Source organism: Meles meles, chromosome 7 (assembly GCF_922984935.1).
Source record: "Meles meles chromosome 7, mMelMel3.1 paternal haplotype, whole genome shotgun sequence".
NCBI classification, from domain to species: Eukaryota; Metazoa; Chordata; class Mammalia; order Carnivora; family Mustelidae; genus Meles; species Meles meles.
Genome location: NC_060072.1, coordinates 7,118,542 through 7,129,901, shown reverse-complemented (window position 1 = coordinate 7,129,901; position 11,360 = coordinate 7,118,542). Strand labels below are relative to the sequence as shown.

The window sequence follows — 11,360 nt, the reverse complement described above, 5'->3', positions numbered from 1 at the left end:
TCGGCCACTCTGTGCCTCAGTTTCCTCATCCAACCCACAGGAGTAATTCTGCCTGCTTACCTCATCGTGTGTTGAGGAAGGACAACCAACTGAGCCACCCAGCGTCCCAGGGAAGGACAAATGTCACATTCAGTCGGAACAAGGAAAAGTGCGGTACAAATGCTAGAAAGACCGGGAACTGCTCAGGAAAAAAGAGTTCCCAAGCAGGAGACCCCGGACAGCAACGATGTAAAAAGGAGAAAGTACAAAGAGGGGGGTCCTGGGGATGGGACTCGGGGGGTTTTCCTTCGCTCCTTTGGTCGAGTTTTCCGTCTGTGGTCCAGGGATCCCAGCAATTGGAAGATCCGTTGACACACAAGTGTGCGGCCCCTCGCGGGGCGCCCATGTGGAAGCTACTGATTCGCTCAGCATTGGCATCCCCAGGTCCCCTGCTCAGGGCTGGCCCGGGGTGCCCGGTGGCTCTCGTCGGGGGTGGGGACAGAATAGGGTGCACCACCCCGGGCAGAGCCGGCTGCACATCCTGCCACCCCCTCCCCTACCTGTACCCCGCCTTCGCCCTTCTACCTGTGCTCCCTGTTGTCACTGAGGTTGGAACTAGGACACCAAGAAGCCGGGGAAAGCAGAGGTAACGAACAGAGCCTTCGGCCCGTGGTGGAATCTTTAGGCAAAGGCTGTGTGTCCCGCCTCCCCTACCCCCTACACCTCCTCAGGGTCTCCAGCCCGCTGCTCCGTGGTTACTAGCCCTGCGCACAGCTGATTGGTCAAGGAGGGAGCATGTGACTCAACTGGGCCTATCACATCCTTCCCTGGAATTTGTCAGCTTGAGGTCTGTTTCTCTGTGGCGGTGACCTGCTCTAACCCACGGCATTTTCTACTCTGCGTACAGATGTTCCCACCCAAAACAGGATTTTGTGCAGCCGTGGGAACCTAGGGGATTTGAGCTCAAAATATGTCAAAGCTACAAGATCTCTGCCGAGGCTGTGGCAGGTAAGAACACAGGCTTTGGAGTTCATCCTGGGTTCAAACCTGGCCTTCATCACCAGTTTAGGGTGTGATCTTGGGCAAGTCTGGGCTTGGTATTTTTGTTTTCAATCTTAGAATGGGACACCAGCTTCGCAGGCTCCTGGATGGGGCAGGTGCTCAGCACTTGGCTGAGGCACTGAGGTCACGGAGTAGAAGGTGCTATACCCAGAGATGAGCCCCTCCAGTCCGGCATGCACCCCAGCTGCGTGGCCTGGGGTGAGTCACTCCACCCCCGGGGGTGATTTCTGTCTCCGTACAAGGTGAACGGGCTACACCGATCATGTGTGAGTGCCTAACCCAATGCAGCTCTCCCTCCCACGTCTCTGGAGGACAAGCTTCCGAAGCTGGACACGTGCCTCCTTCCTTGACTGTACCCAGCCACCAGACAGCCCTCATGCACCTCCCCGAGGCTGTGCCAGGCCGGCCCAGCTGGCGGCTCCTGACGTCAGCTGCTAATCCGGGAAAGCTGCCAGCCAGAGATAGGGATGAGCGGCAAAGGAAATTGGAAATAGGTTTGAAGGTGGGGGGCCCTGGCCCCCAGCCCCCAGCCAGCCCTTCCTGTGCTCCCATCAGCTTCTTCAGCAAACCCTCCCAACCCCAGAGGCTGATGTCCCGACATGGTGGACCTGGGCCACTGCTTCTCTGTAGCAAGGGCTGGGGCCGTGCAGAGCGCGGCGCTCCGCCTCCTCCAGCTCCGAGGCTGCAGGTGTCTCTAAGCTGGGTGTGTGTGGAGGGGCACCACTCCAGCTTGGATTCTGGGCTGACTCCAGCTCGTCCCATGTGGGCTGCAGAGAAAGCAGAGGAAGGCGGAATCTCAGCCAGTCTCCGAGCCCAAGCCAGGAGCATCATTCCTCACTGCTCTCCTGTCATCTCAGCCTCACGGCACCTAGGATGTGTGTCCCATTTTACAGAGGAGGACACGGAGGTCATAGCCACTGAGTAGCTGAGCTGAGAGTCCAGCCCAGACCTGGTCGCTCCTAAGCCCCGCTGTTCTGCCGTGTCGGTCATCTCCCGGCCGAGGGGCTGGCGCTGCCCGCGCCCATCCACCTGGGAGGTACATCCCCGCTTCCACCTCCCCTGGGCCAGCGGGGGTCAGCCAGCCAAAGCAGCCAGACCAAGGCCTGGTCTGACATCTTCCCGTGGCCTGTAAGCCACCCCGAGCAGCAGCAAGGAGGCCAGGCGCAGCTGCTGTCGTGGGGGAGGAAAGACTGATCTTTGTCCCACACACGGGACCAGAACCTTCGCAGGGACTCCCACTGGGCTAATGTGTTAACTGAGGTTTGGAGAGGGCACATGACTTCCCAGAGGCCATACTGCTTCTCCTCCCCACCCCCCTCCCAACCCCTTCCTTGGTCCGCATCCAACCCTGGAGCAATGTCTCTCTTTCTCCCTCCCTCATAGCATGTCCTCTCCTCCTGGGTGCCAGGGTCAGAGGCTTTGGACAAGGACCTTACAAGTTATTACCTCTAGGCCCTCCTGGAACGGATAGGAGAGGGGCCCAGAGAGGGAAAGGAGCTATCCATGGTCACAGGACAAGATGAGATTGGGACTAAGGGACCTTGCAGCTCCGTATTTCCCAGCTCCCTGAAGTCACGCGGAAGCTGGGTGTGGCCCCTCACTCAGGGAGGGCGCTGGCTGTTCCTACGCCTACCTGAACCCCAATTGTTCACAAAAACCTGGGCTCACGTGCAGCTGGCCTCATCCCAGGTCCATCTCCAACTTGCTGTGTGCCCTCCTGCAAAGCACATCCCTCTCTGAACCCCTTCTTCATCAGCGCCATCACCTTCCTCGCAGACTTGCCGCTGCCTGCAGTTCTACCATTAGAGAAGCTGGCTGGAGGCCAGAGAGAGAGAGAGAGAGAGGAAGGGAGAGGCAGGAGAAGGGGCTGGAAGTCAGCAGGGCCAGGCCACTCAGCGCTGAAGAGCCTGGCTGTTCTGCTGGGGGCTGAGTCCAGAACTGCTCTGACCCATGTCTGTGGCAGAGCTGGGCCGCACTCCCCCCCCCCCCCATTACTCTGTCTGAGAAGCTGCTGGCCTGAGCTCAAATCACCTTGAAATCCTACCCCGAGAGCCTTGCTGAGGCCCCACGTGCGAGCCTCAGGGGTGTGACCAGAGCCAAGGAGAGGCACCCAAAGCTGGGACTGGAGTCCTGGGCCAGGCGCCAGGGCCCAACTTACCGACGACTCACTGTGGCCCTCCTTGTTCTGGCGTCCGTTTCCCCATTTGCCCGAGAATGCTCAGTACTTGGGTCTCAGGACTGATGTTCAGACTCCATAACATCACCAGGCCTTTGTCCGTGCTTGGGCAAGCCCAGCCTTCCCTTCCCTCTCTTCTCTGCCTCACAAACTCCTAGTCATCCCTCCAGGCCCCAGTCAGCGGTCACCTCTGCCAGGAAGGCCTCACCAACACTCTTGGGGACAAGTTACCCCTCTTGCATGATTCCACACCTCCTTCTGCAGGCTTCCAGCCAGGCCCAGACCCGACTTCACACTCAAAGTAAGGGGCCTGGGGAGTTACAACACACAAAATCCTTAGAACAGAATCAGGCAACCCACCCTCTGTGTCTCCAGCCCCATTCTCTCCCTGAGCTCCCGACACTTACCCAGCACCGCCACTGGGAGGTCTCACAGGCATTGCCCCAGAACCTGCCCAGAGGCTCCTGGTCTCCCCCCAAGCTGGTCCTCCTCAGTCTTCCCCATACACTAAAGGGCCCCACCATTCCTCAGGAGCTTAAACCAAAGCCTGATTCCCTGCTGTATCTCCCAGCCCATCGGATCTGTCCACATGTCCTACCCATTCTAGAATACAGTGTCTCCTTACTACCCACGGCCACCCCTGGCGTCTGAGCTGCTTCTGTGTCCTGCCCCGATAGTGGCCGCATCCGACCCCCATTCCTTCTGATTTCCTCTATTTCCAATGCACTCCCTCCTCACGACATCCCTTCAGGTACCTCCCATGGGCCACGGCTCCCATCACACTCAGAAACAAATCGGAACCCCTCCCCACAGCCCTTGACACGCCCTTCCCCCTGCACAGGCTCTCGCCACTGTGCCCTTGGGCTCCTCCTGGGTCACCCCCAACTCCTTCCCGTCTCAGAGCCAGTGCACTTGCTGCCCACCCTGCCGGAGTGCTGCCCCCCAGGTCTTCTCGGCCTGGTCTCATTCTCCATGCCTGGCCTGCCCAATGCTGGGCACCTGGCAGCTGCTCGCTAAATGGCTGCGGAACCTGCGGAACAGGGCGACAGGAGCAGGGCCGGGTGTTGGCGGGAGTGCCGTGTCACCACCAGGTGGCGCTGCAGACACGTCCCTGGGCCGTGACCTCGGGTCCAGCCTCCGGATTTGTTGTCCAAGAAGCCTCCCCGCCTCCCTCCCGTGCCAGGCAGTGCTGTGGGCCACCAGCCGACTCGGCCCCCGCCCTCCCTGTCCTCGGCGGCCTCGGGCGGGCGGATGTGGTCCAGGGGTATCCACAGAGGGAGGGAGGGAGGGAGGGAGGCCTGGCTGCCTCCCAGGGCCTGCACTTCTGGCTCTTTCTGGGGAGGGAGTGGGTGTGTTGGCATGAGGGGGCGGGGTGGGGAACCGGAGGCTCAGCCAGAGCAAGGGATCTGGGATGAGGAGTTCTGGATTTGTATCCTCCCTCCTCTAGTGCTCTGGCCGCTTCTGACAAGCCTGGTCCTGTCCCTGAGCCTCGACTTCCTCATCTGTCAGCAGGGGATAAAATGTGAGCAGGGACTGAAACCCTGTGTCAGCCCGAGGTGGGCTGCTCTATCAGAAGGAGGCAGAGGGGCTTTTGCGGGGGCCTCCCCAGTGATGCGTGAGTGGATGGTGTGTGCATCTGGGGAAGAGGCAGGTGGACAGGAAACTGGCCAACCGGGGAAAGTCCCTAGGGCCTCCCTTGCCTTGAGCCCTGTGACCTGAAGCGTGTGTGTGTGTGTGTGTGTGTGTGTGTGTGTCAGAGTCCCTGGATGTCTGAGTGAGTGTGAGTATGTCTGTGTCTAGGAGCCCATGGCGGGGGATGGGCAGCCGCTCACCTTGGCCGAGGAGGATCAGGAATTCCAGGGAACCAGGGTCTTTCATCTCCCCTCCCTGAGGGGCCCTCAGGGCCTGGAGCATCTACTCAGTACCAGCGATGGGGCCCTAAGAGGGCACCTGGACACCCCACTTCTGTCCCAGCCCCCCACGCACCTGGTAACTGGATCTTCTCTCTCCATCTCTCCCCAAGAGCACCTGCGCTGCCTGATTTGCATACATTTGCATTCAGACCGCCCAGGCCCTCCTTTCCTCAGATCACAGCGTAGTTCTCACTCCAGTCAGCCGCATCACAGACGCTGCAGACTTCCTGTGGGTGAGGGGCCAAGGGTTATGCTGGAAGGGCTCTGTCCCCCGGCCCGCCCACATCTTCATGCAGTCAGCCTGGCTCTTTCCCTCCCTAAGCACTCACTGTGTACAGATGTCTTATATACCCGTTCGTTCTGTCTTCACTTTAAGGTATCTTTATGCCCATTTTACAGAGAAAACCGAGGCTCAGAGAAAGGAAGTGACTCGGCCCAGTTCCCGCAGTAAGTGGGACTGGAAGTCAGTTAGCTCTGGTGGACTTTTGCACACCCGCTGGGGTGTGGGTATGGGAATGGGGGACACAGCCTCTCTTGGCTCCCTGCCCTCTGGGTGACAAGCCATCTGCCTTGCCACCTGGATCTTGGCCTTTTCACTCAACTGACCCCCTCAGGAGATGGGCGGTGGTAGTAATGGCAGAAGACACAGGGGCCGCTGAGGTTTTGGGGGTTCCTGAGCTGGTTCTGGCCTCTCTCCACACACCCACCCAGTCTGGTCAGAGGTTTTCTCTACAGTTCCTTGTCCCAGACCAGCTGAGCTAGCTATCCCCCAACTCCTGATGGCCCTGTCCAGACACTGAAGAGGTCGACCTTCCAGGTCCAGGCTTCAAGGTGAAGATTCAGTGACTATTTGCTTTGATAATAATAATAATATCACCTGCCATCAGTTGAACGCTCGCTAAGTATCCAGCCTGTGCTGAGCGCTTTCCAGGCAGTCTCTCGAAGCAGTATTTCCTGCAACTAGAATTGCACCCTATTATTATTATTTTTTAAAAATGTATTTATTTGACAGAGACACACACAGCGAGAGAAGGAACGCAAGCAGGGGGAGTGGGAGAGGGAGAAGCAGGCTTCCCGCCGAGCAGGGAGCGTGATGTGGGGCTCGATCCCAGGACCCTGGGACCATGACCCGAGCCAAAGGGAGATGCTTAACAACTGAGCCACCCAGGAACCCCAAATTGCATCCTATTATTATCCCCTTTTTTCAGGGGGGAGAAAACTGAGGCACAGAGAGGTGAAGTGACTTACCCAAGATCACACAGCTAAGAAAGGCCACAGACTGGTTTCAAACTGAGTCTATCTGGGTCTAGAGTCTGTTGCGCTGAAGTGAACAGTCAAGAAATGGATATTCTAAGGGCTTGTCCCTGCTAGTCGCTGTGGACTACAAAGGGGTCTTAGACCACCAACCCCGGGCTGGACTGGTCTGGCCAAGGCAGGTCCATTTCATGTCATGTGGACTAGAGGACAGAAGCCCCCTGGATTCCAGCCACTGTGCAAGTCACTCTTCCCCTCTGAGCCTCAGTTTCCCCATTTGCTGAAGAAGGTTCTAGGCTTGCCCAGCCTCCCAGGCAGCTTGTGAGGATGGGGTCCAGGCTGTCATCGTCAAATGGATTTTTCCACTAGAACCTGATTTTCAACCACAACCGTACCCGCAAGGCCAAAATATGAAGCTGATAAAAGGGGTGTTTCATCAGCATACATTTCTAAACTCCGGGTGCTGACAGGTCCTTTGTCTAAAGTCAGTTGAGAAGGTAAGTGTGTGACCCTTGTGAGGGGACACACATCCTGCTTGGGGTGTCGTTGAGGGCCGTGGTGCCCGGAGCTACCGCAGCACCCAGTCTCTTCCTGCAGCTTGTCTGAGCTACTCAGCATCAAGGATGCCTTTCCTGCAGACAGAAAACCAGTTTTTAAAAAATGAATTGAAATTAAGCTCTGGTGACAGCCATCCAGCCCAGCCAGGGGTTCCAGGTGTCTCCAGAGCCCATCTGATGCTGGGGAGCCCTGGGCAAGCCCCTTGCCCTCTTTGGGCTTTAGAAGGCACAGGAGGCTGGGGTCCACCTCCGGGGGGCATTCTGTTTACCTCAGCAAGTCTGGAGTTGGTGATCAGAGACACGTGGCCGATGACCAGGCTCCCCACAGCCCCTCAGTAGCCTGGCAGGTGCAGCTACACATGTGTGTGGAGAAAACCTTCAAGGCCTGGCCTGGGGGCTCAGCTGGGATGTGGGAGACAGCTGGGGGTGGGGGTGAGGTGGGATGGGGAGGGAGCAGGGAGTTGACCATGCCCTGAGAGTTTAAAAATAAAAATAAATCCTGTCTGAGCGCTATTCCCTCCAGCCAGCCCCAGCTTCCAGGCCCTGCTGACATCACCAGGGCACAGGATGTCCTTGGCAGGCCTGAGGGTGGCAAGGGGAGGGCGGAGGGGGTCCTGATTTGCCCTTTCTGTTATCTGCGTTTGGGGAGAGCCAGCCTGGCTTGTCCCCAGGGCTGCCAGGGATCCCTCCTCACCCCACACTTGAGAACATTCCATTTCGCATCTGAGAAAACTGAGGCCCCAACTTGGAGAGATTTGGCTGGTCCAGACCTCAAAGCCAGCAGCGCTAGCTCTCAGGTGGTGGTTCTGGAAGTCCGGTGAGCAAGAGATGGGGGACCATTCGGGGAGAGGTCTCACTCGGAAGGAGGGCAGGGGGCGGCACCGAATGAGCAAATGCCTAGCACTGTACTTGACATTGTTCGGGAACAAACGAGCTCCTCCTGACCATCCTCCGCCTCTGCACCTCCCTCGCACCCTGAGGAGGAACTGGCAGGGATTCATGCCTTTCCCATTTTACAGATGAGGAAACTGAGATCCAGGGAGACAGAACCACCCACTCTAATCCTCACAGCCAGCATGTCATGCCCATCTGGGATGGAGTCCAGCAGCCCCAGCCCGAGCTGCTAACGGAGAGGGAGCTAAGGTGGAGCCAGGGTGGGCATAGGGGATGGGGGAACAGGGGCGGCCTGGATACAGGGGAGGGCTGGAAAGGAGACCCTGCCGCCTCTGCTGTTGGGTGCCAGATTCATTGGGCCTCCCTCCCATTGCTCTCCTCCTCACCCCTCCTCTATGGGCTTCCTGCCCCCTCGCACTCAGGACAAAGTCAAGCCTGGTCAAGGCTTCCCCTGCAAATTCAGCCTCATCTCTCATCACGTACTTGACACACTCCAAGCCTCGGCCTCCAACTGCTTCTAGATCCCTACAGCAACTGCTATTTCGGGCCTCTGAGCATTTGAACAAGCTGTTCCGGCTGCCTGGAATGCCCCCTCCTGTGTCTTCCTGGGGAACTCCTATTCATCCTTCAGGGTTCAGCTCTGAGCCATCCTGCTCATCAGACCAGAACCCTGATCCTGACGATTGCTACGTCTGCTGCCCACCTCCCCTCTGGACCCACAACTCTTTAAGGGCAGGAACCATACTGTATTCCCCTTTCCGTGCCAGTGTTTGGCTGGTGCTTGGATGAAGGAATCCAACTGGGTCCTGAGCCTGCTCGTTTCTCACCAGGGACTTTGTCCAAGTCACATCCCTTCTCTGAGTCTTGTAAGGCGGGGACTAAGACCACTTTGCAAGCTTGTTGGAGAATGGTGGGATCTCCTGGGTTCCTTAGTAGGCATTAAAGGGCTTTACCGGTGTGGGGGGTGTTGTTCGACCGCCACAATTCAGTCTCTGGCCACAAACCGAAGTCTAACCGCCCCCCCCCCCCCGCAAGGTAGGCCCCTCACTTGCTTTGCCCTTTCCCCAGCTGCCCATCAGATCCAGGCAGGGGCAGTCCCAACCTGCCACCCTCCTGCTGCTTGCTTGCCCCCCCCCGCCCAAGGCAACCCCAAGACAGCCCCTCGAACCTCAGAAAGCCTAAGATTCCCCTAGGAAGCCTGTTTCAAATGCTGAGTTCCAGGCCTCATGACCAGAAGGACCACTCGGAGGGGCCTGGTGTAGAATCCCAGAATCATCATTGTTAAGAATGACGGTGGCCCTGACCCGGCTTTTGCAGCCTCCTGAGGGCAGCATGGAAGCCCAACACGATGCCCTGACCTGGGGCAGGCGGGGAGAGCCAAGGCCATCATGGAGGGGCTGGGGGGTGCGGGCGAACTCAGGCGGTAGCTGCCCGCAGCCTTTTCTCCCTTTACCGGGGCGGGGGTGGGGTGGGGACGCGAGCAGGCCCTAAGGCAGGGGCTTCGGCAAGGGGCTTCCTCGGCCTACAGGCCAAAGGCGGACCCTCCAGGCGGCCGGTGCTGGCCGCACTCCGTGCGCGTGCGGGCCCCCGGGCCGCCGCCGTCGCCGCCTCCCATCAGCGCCGTCTGCTGCGGAGCCAGACGCGGATATAAATAACAGCGAGTCCAGGCCGGATGAAGTAAGTGCGAGCGGAGGGAGGCAGGAACCGCCGCCGGGGAGCGGGGGAGGCAGACGCGCGCGGCGGGGAAGGGGCGGCGCGGGCCCGGGTGACCTTGGAGGAGAAGGGCGGGGTCTCCGGGCCCGGAGGTGTGACGTCGCCCGTCCCGCGGGAGCGCAGGGGCGCTGCGGGGGTGCCAGGCCTGGCCGGGAGGTTTGGGGCGCCGAATGCCGGCGCTGGGGAGCCAGCCAGGGGCTCCGGGCCCAGAGGGCTCGCCGGCCGGAGAATGGCCTCGGCCCCCGCGCACGCCCCGCGCCGTCTCAACCTCACTCCGCGGGTATCCGCTCGCGCCCCTGCCCCCCGCCCCTCTACGTCCCCGCGCCGCACCCGAGGCTCTGGCGCGCGCGGAGGGGGCAGTTCTAGTGTCGGAGGACGGAACAGCCGGGCTGTTCCTAGGAGGGGCCGCCCCCATTGGCTGCCCTGGCCCGCCCCGCCCCCCGCGCCGCCCGTTACGTAACCCTCCTCCTCTTCCCCCCTCCCGCCCCCGCTGGGATTGGGGGCCAGGAAAGGAGAGGCCTCGGCCCCTCCCTGGGCGCGGTTCTGCTCGGCTCGGCGACCTCCCCCGCCGCTTCACGCCCAAGGGGAAACTGAGGCCGTTGTCTGGCGGGGCCCAGCGAGTTGGGTCCCTGCGGGGCTGGGGTGACCATGCAGGCTAGGATCCTTGGGCTTACAGGGCAGCCCAGACTATGCTGGGAGCCTCAGCGCCGCCTCGGGTCACGACTTCCTCCTCTGTGCTAAGGTTCCCTCCCTGGCCCGGACCTTAGGGCACCGCCCCCCCCCCCCGCCCCGCCCCGAGGTGCCTTCCACAGCTGCTCCCCACCCGCTTCCACTGTGCCAGGGCCACAGTGTAACTTGAATTCTAGTCAGACTGATACCCAGTGGTGACTGGTTCCTCCCCATACCCCATACGGGTGACCTAGGGTGGACTTTGCCTCTCAGAGCCTCAGTATCCCCACTTTTAAACTCGGACTGCTTATGGGCCCTCCTTCTAGTGTTTTAGTGAGTACTCAGCATGGGAACCGTGAACTGCCCTAATTTCTCCCCTGATCTCCTCCCAGGATCTGGCTGGTGCAGGACCCGAGCCCAGCATTGGGCTCCTAGGCAGTGGGCTCGCTGTGGACCTTGGCCTTTGCCTAGGGAGCACATGGTCCAGGCCTGCCGTGTGTTCTGGCCCGCTGCTAGAGGCAGGGCTGGTCCTGGAGGGCGATGAAACAGGGGGGGCCTTGCCTGGTACCTTCTAAGAGCAGATTTTGGGATGAGAGAAGCATCTGCCGGGCCCTTCTGTGTGCTGCTCAGACACAGTGGGAGCCTCGGTCCCTTCATCTGCCAAACGGGGACGGTCACACGTCTCTCCTTCCTTTCCTGCTCACCCTCTGCCAGGATAAGAGGAAAAGCCTCTATCCCCGTTCCCAGTTACTGGGCCGGGACTGTGGGTTTCTTGCTCATTTTACCTTCCAACAGGTGAGAATCGGTGTCCTTTTACAGTTGGGGAAACCAAGAGTAACTCCTCCAGGTAGGGTGACCGTCCTGGCTTGCCTTAGATGCAGGGGCTTCCTGGGACACAGCTCTTTTACCGGGAAAACTGGGAGTCACCCTGCCTCCAGGACACACACCCCACAAGGTACAGTGTCTGAGTCCAAAGTCTGGCAGTCCAGCTCCCGTCTGCATTTCCCTCTATCAGTATTTGCTAAATGAATGAGCGCATACCTCCCGCAGTGGTCCCTCAGCCTTTGCCGGGCACCTTGGCTCGTGTATCAGGACAGAGTTTGGACTCTGCCAGAAGTGTCCTGTGGGAAGTGAGTATGGTCT

General features: G+C 59.6%; 1 long non-coding RNA gene across 1 annotated transcript; it reads right to left on the bottom strand.

The window, feature by feature from the left end:
* Positions 1-4,975: 4,975 nt before the first annotated feature.
* Positions 4,976-11,119, bottom strand: LOC123946030. Its single transcript, XR_006819572.1, has 3 exons — positions 11,003-11,119; positions 6,008-6,090; positions 4,976-5,357 (listed from the first exon to the last, which is right to left on the bottom strand). It is a non-coding gene; the product is annotated as an uncharacterized LOC123946030 (long non-coding RNA).
* Positions 11,120-11,360: the final 241 nt, after the last annotated feature.